We start from the raw sequence: 12,715 nt of genomic DNA on the forward strand, positions 1-12,715 counted from the left end.
CTTCTTCCAGGAGAGTTATGATGACATGTAGTGGAAATGCTTTGGAGACACTGTAGAGTAGACATAAACATTCTATAACTGGTTCCCTTCTGCTAACCACATAGTGAATGGTAGGCTCTTTGGTTAGCTGTTGTGTAGAAATAACTGCCAAATTAAGATGCTTTCAAAAGGCCTCTTCCTACTTTGCCTCAGGATATTCACTTTTATCCAGTGCAATGCTTTGGTTTGACTCTTCAGTCAAAGGCATCTGGTGAGAGGCAGCACACTAAGGGGAGAGACCTTGGAACTTCTCCCCCCCTGAGGCTGACAGGCATCGCCAGGAAAATGAGTCCTTAGCCATGCCATTGGTTCTTTCTTGAAGTAAGTTAATCTGGAGGCCACCAACTAGTGAGTTTTGTAAAGTCAGGAGAATAAGCCTCCTGAAGTGCAGGGTAAGAATCCAGGCTGGATTTTTGCAGCCAGTTCATCGTCAGTGCCATGAGGAGCAACATCTGAGCGAGACATCTGGCATCTAGCCCAGCAGTAGCCAAGACAAGGATTCTTCTGGCAGGGATGTCAAATTTGAGTGTGAACTTGATGAGACCAATGCTGAGCTAAGACTCTGAACTAAGGCTGAGCCCACTCTCCCCCGAAATCAAGTCACAATAGGGAAGAGTGTACCCCTGAGATGTTGGGAGAAAATGTACTTTTTTTTTCTTGCTATATCATTGAAATAAACATCCCTTTCTAAATGCTAAGTGATGTTTAAATGGTTAAAGAGAGCTGGGGTACTAGTCCCTGGCACCTAACAGTAGGAGGTGAGGGGGACATTAAAGAGAGAAATCCCAAGCCCCTCAGGGTACCTTTAGAACTCTGTTGGGAAGATGTAACTGGCTTCTATGGTCCAGAAATACTTGTCCTACTTTTTAAAAGTGAAAACTAACCTTGGCAACTATTGGATTAATATCTGTTTTTAGCTAGAAGTCACTGAGAGAATCTGTTAAGATGGGATTAGCTTTATCATGAAGAAATGATGGATACTGCCAAAGTGAAAGCAGTCTGATTTTCGCTGATGGAAGATACTGAATATGGCATGTGTTTTAGTGATTAGACTTCAGAACCTTGTTTCTTCCTATGCTTTTTTCTCCCTTATTGCCATTAGTTTGGTGGGTAATAACTTGTTATGTAATCCTGGTTAAGTCGCTGAATTCTTCTGTTTTGGTTTTTCTCACTGGGAAAATGTGAATACTTTTCTAACATTCTCACTTTTTAGGAATATGGTGAGATAAATGCAGGGTATCCCAAAAGTCTTCATTCAGTTTCAAACTTCAATAGTTTAAAACTGCACAAAGACTGTGGGGGTGGGAGTGGGGGAGAGAGAGAGAGAGAGAGAGAGGTGGGGGGGGGGAGACAGAGACAGAGAGAGAGAGGGAGGGAGGGAGAGAGAGAGAGAGAGAGAGAGAGAGACAGAGAGAGAGACAGAGAAGGGGGGGAGAGAGAGAGAGAGAGAGAAATGTGTCTAACACCTTTGAACTCTGTAGAAGGAATATAATTTCATAATGTATTAAAATTATTTTTTGTATTGCTTGGTAGTTCCTTCATGTATATCTTTAAGCTATTTTAAGTTCCTCAAGGTTGTGCACCAGATATTCTTTTGCATCTCCCTTACTGCCCTCCACCAACTCACTTAGAGGCATATGGTGGTACAGTGAATAGAGCACAAGGCCTAGAGCCAAGAAGGCTGGAGTTCAAACTTGACCTCAGACACTAACTAATTATGTGACTTTGGGCAAGTCACTTACCTGTTTGCTTCAGTTCCTAATCTATGAAATGGGGGTAGTAAAAGCACTGGTATAAGCAAAGTAAAAGCACTTTCACTGGTGAAAGATTGTTGTGAATATCAAATATTTATAAAAAGCACTCAGCACAATGTGTGGCACATAGGAGGTGCTATATAACAAACACCTTTTCCCTCTAATACTGTTTAGTGCCCAGTAGTTCAGTAGAGGCTTAAATGTTTGCCAAGCTTAATTGAAGATGATATTTAAGTTCAAGACCTACTATGTACTTGACAAAGATATTTGATCTTTTATTTTCAGTCTTTAATTCTTTTATAAGAAAAAGCAGCAACTTCTCTCCTGACCCACCCCCAATCCCCCAATAGTTGAAAGACAAAGACAAATTCATGTAAAACCAGGTGACTATTTTTGAATTATGAACCACAGGCTCTTTAGGAATTTAACACTAAATTTTTTTTTTTGTGATTGACACATTCCATCCTGAATACATGAGCATGCTGTATAACTGCTTTTAAAACATTTTTCTTCATTGTCTTAAATCATTATGTGTTAAGCAGGATTATAGTTCATGTTTTAATTTTCCTAAGTGGAGATAAAGATCTTTCCCTTGTTCTTGCTCTTTCTCAAGGAGAGGTTTATCTTTGTGTTGACTAAATTATTCCTGTATGTTTTGTTGGAAAGATTAACATATGCCACATCAAATCAGTTTTAAATTAAGAAGTTTAAAATCTTACTTATCAAAACACAGACAAGTCTGTGGATTCTCAGTGGCAATATTGGCAGAGGTCAAGCTCTGACGAGTCCTACCAAGATGGAAATTCTTTGAGGGTCAGCCGGGTGACAGGTTACATATTTGTCAGTTTCAGAACCAGCCAACCTAAGCTCAGATGGGTTCATGTTTCTGGCGTGATGAATCCTTAGGCCATAGCCACTCTTCCAAAAACATCTTTTAAGATTCGGAGGAATTGTGACTTGCATTAGTGGATTATGAGACATGGGATATACTGGCACAGTGTCACCCTGCATGGTGTGCTGCATCAAAGAAAGCACTGTGAGCAAAGCAAACTTGTGGTAGCTCAATAGAAACATGAGATGTGGGAATGTAGATGTGTCCATCTGTCATGTTCATATGGACGGTTTTGCCCAAACTGTGGTAGAATCTTCCAACCTCATATTGATACGATCAAACACAGTTGGACGCACTGTACATTGACCCTGACGTAGTGATGCCATTTTGGTCCTCTTCAAGTACAAAGAACACAATCAACCTTAAAAACAGTTATCCCTGAAATATTAATGCAGCATTTGGATTAGCATATTGAGAGAAGTTTTTTGGGAAAAGAAAGAACTTTTAAAAGTAGTGGCTTTTTTAAGGACAATTCTGAGGGACTTATGAGAAAGAAATCCAGAAGAAAACAAATGATTTATCACTCTTTTATATGGGTATATGATTTGGGGTTTTGGTTTTTAGAAGATTGCTCTATTACAGAAATCAATAATAAGGAAATAGGGTTTGAATAATATTATTCAAGTATAATCCAGTGAAATTGCTTGTCAATTTCAGGACAGAGGCAGGAAGAAGGGAGGGAGACAATATGAATCATGTAACCATGGGAAAAAATTTAAAAATCAGGACAGCTGGGTGGCTCAATGGATGGAGAGCCAGGCCTAGAGATAGGAGTTCCTGGGTTCTAATGTGGCCTCAGACACTTCCCTCACTTAGCCCCTATTGCCTAGCCCCTTTTGATCTTCTGCCTTAGAACCAATACCCAGTATTGATTCTAAAGTGGAAGGCAAAGTTTTAAAAAAATCCTTAAAAAATAAGAAAAGGTTTTTTTTTAGAAAGTAGTGGTTTTTTTGAGTGCCCTGTGAAGCTATATATGTGTCTGAAGAGCTATAGGGAATAATACTGTGTGTTGCATCTGGTAGTCATGCTGGTCTTATAGTAATGATAATAACAATAATGACATTTATATATTTATATGTATATAATGTATATAATTTTAAAAAATTATGTTTATATAATTTATGATAGCCTCCACTGAGTTTATCCTACCTTTTATCAGTGTCTTCAGGTAATAAAGTAGGAGCTGTCTCCCCAATTCCAAAGATAATATATTGTTACAGAAAAGTTACCCTGTAGTTTTAACAAACCTTGGTGCCATAGGATTTGTGCGCCTTAAGGGCATTTGCTGTTAGCCATGTGAGGACAATGATATTTCACCAATAATGATCCAGTTGAAGAGAAAAGCTATATTCTGTATTTCCAAATAAGGGTTATCTGAGTTTTAGGACACAAGAATATCAGTGAAGAAATAGATATCCTGATGAAAGCATGCCAAAATGTTCAAAATTTGAGTTACTGGAAAAACTTCTAATTAGTTAATCATTTATTTAGCTCCTCAAGGTTTGCAAAATACAGTTGATCTTCACAACAGCTAGCAAGTGCTTCTTAAGATGAGGACCTTGAGAAAGACAGAGATTAAGTGATTTGCCTAGAATCACACAGGTAGTATCAGAGGCAAGATTTGAACTCAGGTTCCCCTGACTTTAGGCTGAGTGCTCTATCTCTTGCACCATTTAACTAACATTATACATGAAATTGGCTAGAGTTGCTCATGCCCATGCACAGCTATGTAGTCAGAGGCTAGACTTGGAAGGCAAGTTTTTCTGGCTTCAAGACTGGTTTCTACTACTAGACAGACTACAGTGCCTTTCAATTTGTTATCCTGGAACTTTGAGAGAACACTTGTTGAGTTTCTTTGTGAATGGAGTTTGAAAATGGAGTAACATAAATATGTATCATGACACGCCCTAACAATTAGGGGATTTAACGTTTTCGGTTTATATCGTAACATTCCTTGTTGACAATCTTCAGATGGGATAGTGTGGGGGAGGAAGCACTGGGTCTAGAGTTGGCAAACACCAATTTGAATTCTGATTTTTACTTTATTACCTATGAGTACTTGGGTCATGTCTTAACCTTTCTGAGACTCAATTAGCTCCTTTGGAATGTGGGCTTTTTTGATCTACTTAATGATAAACTTGTACTAAATCATCTTTTAAGTCCCTAGCCCCTAATTATTAAGGAGTGAGAGAAGAGAGAAAGGGAAAGAGAGAAGAGTTAAATAGGAAAGATTAATATAGGATACCTGGAGGTTGAATAAAATGCTTAAAGTAATAAATAAATAAAGTCTACAAAATATATCAATCTGTCCTCCTGACTCATAAAGATAGAGGATTAGTGAAATAAGTTGAAATCAACATTATTTTTAGTTTACTCAACTTACAAAGGACAGTGTGCTGATGAAGCCATTAAATGACTATTTTTAAAGCAGTTTTCCTATTAAAGACAAATAATATTGCTGCATGATTGGGTGCAGTGCTTTTTTCAGTTTCCCATAATTTAAACCTGGAGATGCCTATTTTTCAGAGGACACTTGCATTAATTCTGAATGTTAAATTATGTAAGTCTCATCCAGCTAGAGGAGGAAATTCATAATCTCATTCACTTAGAGATAAGGCAGGGAGTGAAGTGATCCCATCCTATGAAGAGAAAGAGAAAAAGATAAAGCAGCTTCTTTAAGATGATTGGCAAATCAAATGTCTCCATCACATTTTTCTAAGTCAGGCCAAGAACATTTTCTTTCTATAGCAGACTATGTTTGACAAGATCAGGTTTCTCTCTAGCCCTCCTGTACTGATAGATATGAACCAGTAGTGATCTAGAGTATGTCTCCCATATTTCATTTGTGAGACATCCATTGATTATCTGCCATCTTTGTGTCCTGGATACATTGCAGGTCTGTGTATTTTATTCTGTTCTTACCCCCAGCAGAGATGGAATAAGCAATCTTGGATATGATTTAAATACATCCTTATGTGAATGTCTACACCCAAAATTTAACTCTCTAGGAATGCTGGAGATACATATAGGGTATTTCAGATTTCCCCAAGTCCTGGATTTACCCAAGCATTGTTTTGGGTTACCACCCTCAAGACTTGAGATGGATCTACCCAACGTTGTGTTTATTGTTCCCTTGTGTTTTGGCCAAGTTGCCCTCTGCAGAATTGTTAAACTTTTTATATGTAAGTTGTGTGCTAAATCCTTGTCTAAAGCCTGTATGATATATATCTTCCACAGCCTGGAAGAGAGAAAGCCATACCTCCTTTCTGGCTTGCTTGCCTCTACCATACATTTGTTTTTTAATAACTGTTTTAGATTTGAGGGTTCATTTTCACAAACCACAGATTTGAACATACACACACTTGTGTGTGTGTGTGTGTGTGTGTGTGTGTGTGTGTGTGTGAGTGAGTGAGATAAAACATGGAGTTGCCTTATAAATCAAGAAAGAGATTTTCCTTAGAGGAATCCCCAGAATGTGGAGAGAAGCCCTGAGTTGGCAGGCAAATGCCATTTGTGAATGACAATTTACATGGAGGAGCATCAGGTACAACCAAACTCCAAATAGTTGTTCCATCTCTCAAACACCCACATGAAACTGGGAAAGTGGTATCCTATATTTGGCATAGGTGTCATACACAGCCTTGGTAAAGACAGACTTTCCTTAAAGTCTGTAACTTACCTCTTACAGTGTTTACAACTTTTTACAGTCTTTTGATTTGGGTTATAGAATGGCCATCCAAGAGACTGCCTAGCTGTATGACCTTGGTCAAGTCACTTAACCTCTGTTTGCCTAGGAATCATGTAGGTGACTCTGTGGATAAGGCACCAGATCAGGTCAGGAAGACCTGAGTTCAAATTTGGTCTTAGACACATCCTGGCTGTGGGTCCCTGGGCAAGTCATTTAACCCTGGATCGCTTTATAAAAGGATCCACCGGAGAAGAAAATGGAAAACCACTTCAACATCTTTGCCAAGAAAACCCCAAAGATAACTATGGTGTATGGGATCCTGAAGAGTCAAACATGACTAGATGACAGAAAACATGTCTGTCCATCGCATTGCCTAGTGTTGGTAGTAAAAAAAAATCAGAAAAATGATAATAAAATAATTAAAAATGATAATATTTTACATAGTCTTTTGCAGATTGAGGCATTTCTTCTTATGATTGATTTCACCAAATCTGTACACAAAAATGTATTACTAGTATGTAGACCGTAGGCCCCTGAATCAGGAAGTCCTGCCTGGGTTCAGGTGTCTCCTTTCCTTCATTATTGGCTGTGAGACCCAAAGTAGGTCATTTAACTTTTCAGAACTCCAGGCAATGCTCTAAGGCTAAAAGCTGCAGAAGAATAGCCTCATATGCACTAGTAGAAGAAATTGCTTCATTTCTGAGCCTTAGTTTCTTCATCTATAAAATTATTTAGAATTTACACTACCTCCCTCAGAGTTCTCATGAGGAAAGCACTTTGCAAATTTTGAAACACAATATAGATGTGAGATGAGTTGGGGCCTCCATATGTTGTTGAAACCACAGATTCATTAAAAGGAAGGAAGGAAGGAAGGAAGGAAAAGAAGAGAAGGAAGGAAGGAAAAGAAGAGAAGGAAGGAAGGAAAAGAAGAGAAGGAAGGAAGGAAAAGAAGAGAAGGAAGGAAGGAAAAGAAGAGAAGGAAGGAAGGAAAAGAAGAGAAGGAAGGAAGGAAAAGAAGAGAAGGAAGGAAGGAAAAGAAGAGAAGGAAGGAAGGAAAAGAAGAGAAGGAAGGAAGGAAAAGAAGAGAAGGAAGGAAGGAAAAGAAGAGAAGGAAGGAAGGAAAAGAAGAGAAGGAAGGAAGGAAAAGAAGAGAAGGAAAAGAAGAGAAGGAAGGAAGGAAAAGAAGAGAAGGAAGGAAGGAAGGAAGGAAAAGAAGAGAAGGAAGGAAGGAAGGAAGGAAAAGAAGAGAAGGAAGGAAGGAAAAGAAGAGAAGGAAGGAAGGAAGGAAACACAGGAGGGAGGGAGAGAATGAAATCTTTACAGAAGAGGGCATAATAACAAGAGTTAACATTTATGTAGCACTTTGAGGTTCTGTAAAGCACTTAACCTCTCTACTCTCATGTGAGCTGGACACCACCTCTGTGAGAAAGGTATTGTATATATTATTATTTCTACTTTACAGATTAAATTAAAGCTAGAGAGGTTTAGTGATTTGTTGGATCAATTAATAATTTGCTGAATCAAGAATTTAATAAAATTGGGCTATACACAAAGACAAAAGCAAAACTGTATGTGACTCTAAGGAGTTTCCATTCTAAAGAGAAAAATGCAAACATAAATAGTTATCTTACAAAACACATATATTGAGGGGGAGGAACTAGCTGTTGCTGGAGATTAGGAAAGGTTTCATGTGGTCCAAAAATAGTCCTTCCTATGTCCAAAATGGAACTCATTCTCTCTTCTTCAAACTCTCCCCACCTCCTGCCTTCTGGGTTACTATCCTCCCAGGCTCTAAGGTTCTAAATCTGGGTGTCATTCTCAAATCTGGGCTCTCCCTCATTCCCCATATCCAATCTATTCCCAAGACCTTTTGATTTCACTTTTGCAAAATTTCTTCAATATGCCCCACCACCCCCTTGTCCTCTAATATTGCCACCACTCTGCTGTTGGCCTTTATCACCTCCATCCTAGACTACTGCAAAAGACTGCTGGTCAGTCATCCCGCCTCAACTTTCTCTCCACTGGTTCATACTCTTTTCAGCCACTAAAATGATTTTCCTAAAGCGCACATCCTACCATGTTACCCACCTACTCTATAAACTTCAATGACTCCCTATCACCTCCAGGAGCAAATACAAAGTGCTCTACTTGGCATTTAAAGCCCTTTCTTACCAAGCTACCTCCTACTTTTCCAGTCTTCTTTCACCTCACTCCCCGACATGTACCCTTTGATTCACAACACAGACATCCTGATTGTTCCATAAACAAATAATTCCTTTTCTCATCTCTAGGTATTTTCTTTGGTCCTCCTTCATAGAATGAATATGTTCTTTCTCCCTCCTCATTTCTGCCACCTGATGACTTCTTCTTCTTTCTTCTTTCTTCTTTCTTCTCCCCCTTCCCCCCTTCCCCCTTCCCCCTTCCCCCTTCCCCCTTCCCCCTTCTCCCTTCTCCCTTCTTCTCTCTCCCCCTCTTCCCCTCTTACCTTCCATCTTAGAATCAATACTAAATATCACTTCCAAGGCAGTAAGTTAGGTGAGGCAATTGGGGTTAAGTGATTTGCCAGATTGACCCAGCTAGGAAGTATCTGAGATCACATTTGAACCCAGGACTCCCATCCACTGAGCCATCTTACGTGCTCCTTCTGTGGCTTCCTTTTAGACCCATCTAAAATATGATCTTTTACTGGAAACATTTTCCAACCCTACTTAATTCCAAGGTTTTTGTTCTCTCTTAATTATTTCCTATTTATCCTCTATATGGCTTGTTTATTCATATTCTTCCCTTTAGATTGTGAGTTCTTTGAGAGCAAGGACTGTCATTTGCCTCTTTCTATCTTCCCAAAGGTTAAAAGCCTGGTACATAGTAGGCATTTAATAAGTGCTTATTGACTAACTAGACAATAGTGCTTAAGCTGAGACTTAAAGCCCAGAATTTCAAGGTCACCCAGGAATGGGTGCTATTACACTAGACTTGGAAAGTTTATACTATACAATGTAACAAATGACAATGTGGGGGGGAAGACCATTTACAGTCCTTGGGAAGTTTCTTGGAAACTTATATGTATTATCCATTTGATGGAGAACAGGGCTGCTGAAGAGGCAGGAAGATGCTTGTGTATTTGTATTTAATTGTGTAAGAGAAAAAGGAAAACAAACTCCTTGAAAAACTCTTAAGAGCCATTTTGATGGTTAAAAATCTCCTCTTGTAAAGGAGGATGTGAATGATTTTTTTATTGGCCTCCTCTGAACATGACTGGAAAGGAAGAGATTGGTAAGCCAGGGAAAAGTCTTTCAGGGGAAACTTTCTACTCTTTTCCCCAAATAATTGTATCCTCCAAAGCCCCATCATGTGTTGGGGAAATAGAACTTACTTTTTTTTCAAAAGTGACTCAGAGTAATCATACAATAGTCTGTGCACTAAATCTGTGCTCTCATTTGTATGCCACGAGCCAAGACAGCTTTGCCAAATGCTTTAGCCAGTAGGATGAGTTGTCTTTTCCATTCTTACGTGTTTGTGTGCCAGTACCAAAAGGAAAAAAAAAACAGATGGAAACAAGGGAAAACTCTTAGCACAGGCCAAAGCCAAAACATTCCATTTAAAACTGAAACTCCATCTGGCTCCCTTTCTCCTACCACACTGCCCACCAGAGGTAACAGCTGACTCACTGGATACTTGTCTTATCTGTAAAGTTAGAGCAAGTGACATTTAGTGCAATGGAACAGGACAACATACTTTGCAGGCTTCCTCTAGTGGTGTAAACTGTATTCTGGAAGGATCTTATGTATGTGCAAAATCATTAGGATAACAGGGTACTTTTATGCTCTTTTTTCCAGTCCTTAAAAGACCAGGCTTTTTGCCAATCCAAGATGGGTATTATTTTTATTATTGGCTCAGTTATGGGATACAGAGTTCCTTTGGCATTTAAGCACTGCAGTCAATAGTAATGGGCTGCTTGTGTGACTTGGTAGCCTTAGGGAAATGCCTGGGGGCATTGGAAGGCTTAAGTGACTTATAATGACTTATAACATACATATGACTTATCTGGGATAAAGGGTAGGTAGGAGGCATAATAGATCGTTCAAATCTGGCTCCAAATACCTACTAACTGTGTGACCTTGGGCAAGTCACTTAACTCTGGTTGCCTCTGTTCTTCATCTGTAAAATGTGCTGGAGAAGGAAATGGCAAATTGCTTCAGTATCTTTGCCAAAACAAACAAACAAAAAAACCCAACCCAAATAGGGACAAGAAGAATCAGACAAGACTGAAACAAGTGAATACACATATCCAGGGCAAAACAGGGAGATGGGGTACCTAGGTGGTTCAGGGGATTGAGAACCAGGGCCAGAAAGGGGAGGTTCTGGGTTCAAAGATGACCTCAGGGGCAGCTGGGTAGCCCAGTGGATTGAGAGCCAGGCCTAGAGTTGAGAGATCCTGGGTTCAAATCTAGCCTCAGACACTTCCTAGCTGTGTGACCCTGGGCAGGTCACTCAACCTCCATTGCCTAGCCCTTACCACTCTTCTGCTTTGGAACCAATACACAGTATTGATTCTAAGACAGAAAGTAAGGGTTAAAAAAAAAAAAAAGCAGACAATAGGTGTCAAAATCCAGGTCTTTGTGACTTCAGGGCTTTGGCTCTTTCTAATGTTCTTTTTGACCAGGTTTTCAGTGATTCCATCCTTCAGTAAGCCATTTGTTCATTCAAAAAACATTTGTTGATCACCTGTTATTATAGACACTATACTGAGAACTGAGGGGAAAATAAACCAAAAATATAGGACCTGTTCTCTACGACCTTATAATCATTTATCTCCTGTGTGGTTATCTGTATTCCTGCTTGCCTCAATCATAGGCCTCCTTAAAATCATCTTGAGTCATTAAGTGAGGCACTTAATGATTCTTTCTGTGCTTTTGAATGTTCTTCAGTTTCATTAAAAGCTTGCTAATAGGTGGGTCTGTGATCTGTGATCATCATCTGTTTTTTGAAGAAATGGTCAAATCAAAGGGTAAATTCTTGATTCTGGTGTCCCCCAGTTCTGTCACTAGGGAAGAATTTACAAGAACACAGATTTATAGCTTTAAGGATCCCCAGTGTTTATCTCTTCCAACTCTCCTCATTTTATAGATGAGGAACTGAAATGAAGTTAGCAGAAACCAATTGCCAGGTTTTTACATCTGAGCCTTTGTGTTCCCTTATGTGAAAGATCATTCCTTAGGAATGTTCTTTAAAACAAATAAAACAGAACCCAAAACACCCTATTAGCAGTCAAGAAAATTAGGAACAAATTTATGTCCAAACTCACCTGAGAGATCTGTGTGAACCTAGAAATCTTGACCTCATTTTCCCTTCCTTCCCCCCTTCCCAAGTTTTTCTATTTTTTCCAATAATAATACACTTCCTACAATTGAGACATGGTATTCTAAAGTCATTTTATGTGTTAACTTGACTTGGATAAATTTTTTATCTCATGTATGGGTCAAACAACAAGTTAACTACCTCCTGATTAAGGTAACTTTCATTCTAAGTCCAGGACTCTGCAATAATCATAACAGAATCTTACTTTTATACGATGCTTGCTTTGTGCCAACTACTGTGCTGTGGACTTTTTACAATCAGTTAATTTGATACTCATAATAATATAATTTCAATTTTACAACTGAAAAAACTGAGACCCACAGAATTTAAGTGACATGCCCATGGTCCCCTAGCTAGTAAGTCCAATTTGAACCAAGTTTTTCTGACCAGAGTCTGGTACTCTCCATCCACTGTGCCCCATAGCTACCCAACACACTGAGGAGTAATTGGGTACAAATTGAGATCAAAAGGCTAGACTGGATCCTTATCAGAGTTTTCTTCAGATCATGAAAATCCATCTGACTGAACTGGACTTAGGAAAGAGAGATCCCTGCCAAAAGTTCATGACTATCTCCGGAAGCAAGGATGAGGAGCAGATGATTATCTGCATGCTTCAAATTCTCTCTCCAAAGCTTTGGCCTTTTTACTGCAGCATCTAGTGTATTACCATTCTTCCAACTGTGGTCTAATTATGGACCATTGACGCTAACAAGCATTTACTTAGTGCTTACGGGGTGCCTGGCACTGTGCTGGGGAGTCTTTTGCCTGAGCCTGTCATGCCAGTAATACGGTGGATTTTATCTTATTGCTTGTTTTTGCTGCCCTCCCATCTTTTAAAAACCCTCTTAGTTCAATAGCCCAGTGTTCTTACATTGTTCTATAGTGGAATCTTCATTCTTTTTATCCTTCTCCTCCTCATGTTCAAAGCCCCCATTATAGTTCTTCATTCAGATCTCACCCTTTTCAAAGCATATCCCAAAGTAT

General features: G+C 39.2%; 1 protein-coding gene across 5 annotated transcripts in view; it reads left to right on the forward strand.

Moving 5' to 3' along the window:
• The window catches only part of STXBP6 (syntaxin binding protein 6), a 382,595-nt gene that overhangs the window by 129,718 nt on the left and 240,162 nt on the right, over positions 1–12,715 (forward strand). The window lies entirely within an intron of this gene.

This window comes from Monodelphis domestica, chromosome 1, assembly GCF_027887165.1.
Source record: "Monodelphis domestica isolate mMonDom1 chromosome 1, mMonDom1.pri, whole genome shotgun sequence".
In the NCBI taxonomy this organism is placed as follows: Eukaryota; Metazoa; Chordata; class Mammalia; order Didelphimorphia; family Didelphidae; genus Monodelphis; species Monodelphis domestica.